Source organism: Nomascus leucogenys, chromosome 4, assembly GCF_006542625.1.
Source record: "Nomascus leucogenys isolate Asia chromosome 4, Asia_NLE_v1, whole genome shotgun sequence".
Lineage (NCBI taxonomy): Eukaryota > Metazoa > Chordata > Mammalia > Primates > Hylobatidae > Nomascus > Nomascus leucogenys.
The window spans coordinates 57,765,077-57,766,923 of NC_044384.1; the positions used below are offsets into that span (position 1 = coordinate 57,765,077).

At 46.8% G+C, this 1,847-nt stretch overlaps 1 non-coding gene across 1 annotated transcript; it reads left to right on the top strand.

Annotated features, from left to right (window-relative positions):
- Positions 1–502: 502 nt before the first annotated feature.
- Positions 503–629, top strand: LOC115834973. Its single transcript, XR_004029955.1, has one exon. It is a non-coding gene; the product is annotated as a U6atac minor spliceosomal RNA (small nuclear RNA).
- Positions 630–1,847: the final 1,218 nt, after the last annotated feature.

The following is a 1,847-nucleotide window of genomic DNA, read 5'->3' on the forward strand; positions in this document are numbered from 1 at the left end:
TACTCATAGCCATGGTGCTCCTACCGAACCCCATGCCCCTGAGGCCTCCTGGGACCAGAGCTGGAACTTTCTGAATTGAGTTGCCATTTTCCAAATCTGCCAGGGCTTGCCAAATCCCTACGCCTTCACCCACGCTGCTCCTGAGCCCACAGCCTGCCTCTCTGGAATACTACCATCACTAGAGACATTCTCTGATGTCCAATCAGAAAGTGACTCCTCTCCATCTATTCCTACAGTTCTTTATGCCTGCCGTAACAAAATATTATCAGGCCATACTATAGGGTTTTGTTTTGTGGTCTCCTTTTTCTGATAAGCCTGAGCAAGTTTGTGCTCAGGAGCCAAGACTCACTTCCTTTTATGCACCCAAAGGCTATCACAGCACCTAGCACATAGTGGGTGCTCAAATGTCAGTTGAAAGAACTGGTGAGTTTTAGATGAAGGATATCATGGTGTCCAGGGTGCTATTCTCTCAACTTTTATGTAGGCTTGGAATTTTTCAAAGGTGAGTGTTGAAAGGAGAGACTGGTTAGCACTCCCCTTGACAAGGATGGAAGAGGCCCTCAGGCCTAACAACTAACATGCAGTTAAGACATTTCCACCTATTTTGTGGCATCTAAAGCATCATTTTTAAGCTGGATGTGGTGGCTTATGCCTGTAATCCTAGCACTTTGGGAGACCAAGGTGGGAGGATTGCTTGAGGCCAGGAGTGCAAGACCAACCTGGCCAACATGGTAAGAACCCATCTCTCTCTGTTTGTTTGTTTGTTTTTAAAAAAGAAAAAAGACATAGAAAAAAGGTGAGAGGCTGAGCATGGTGGCTCACATCTATAACTCCAGTACTTTGAGAGGCCGCGGTAGGAGCATCACTTGAAGCCAGAAGTTCACATCAGTCTGGGCAACAGAGGGAGACCCTGTCTCAGGAGAAAGAAAAGAAAAGAAAAGAGAAAGGAAGAAAGAAGGGAGGGAAAGAAGGAAAGAACAAGAAAGAAAGAAGGAGAGAGAAAAAGAAAGAGAAAGAAAGAAAGAAAGAGAGAAAGAAAGAAAAGAAAGGAAAGAGAGAAAGAAAGAAGGGAGGGAGGGAGAGAGAGAGAAAAGAAAGAGAGAAAGAAAGAAAAAGAGAAAGAAAGAGAAAGAAGAGAAAGGAAGGAAGAAAGGAAGAAAAAGAGAGAAAGAAAGAAAAAAAGAAAGGGAAAGGAAGGGAAAGGGAAAGGGAAAGGGGAAGGAGAAGGGGAAGGGGAAGGGGAGGGAAGGGAAGGGAAGGGAAGCAGGAGGGAGGGAGGAAGGAAGGAAGGGGGAAAAAGTGACAAAAAAAGATGAATTGAAAGGAGGTCCCTAGAGTTCCGTGTCACAGCACTTAGGATGTTCAATCTGATGAGCTCAGTCCTTCCCCCAGGGCAGCAGTCCTACCGGAGAGCCCCATGGAAAGGGGTTCTGTCTGCTCGTGAGTGTGCATTGGAAGGGGTAGGGCAGGATTACTGGAATACAATATCCCAGCTTCTGGGAGGAGGAAAGGGGTTGCTCCTGAGCCTTGGGTCTGCTCTCTGCACACATGCCTGCCAGCCCACCTGCCCAAGGAAGCCTTGAATTAGTACGTTGGAGAGCAAAAATCTGAGATCTAGAACTCTTCCCGCTCAATTCCTCAATACACAGCTAGCAGGTGTGTAAATCCTGCCCCTTGGAAGTGGCCACTGGTGATACCACAGCAAGGCACCTGGCTCCATAAGTGGGTCTCTGTAGGTCTCTAAGCCTTATTTTCTCAGGTTCAGACTCTTCTGCCACCAGGCTATGCCTACTAATCTGAGTAAGTCAAGACCTCTCTCCCCTAAATTGTCACCTCTCTTTTGTCAA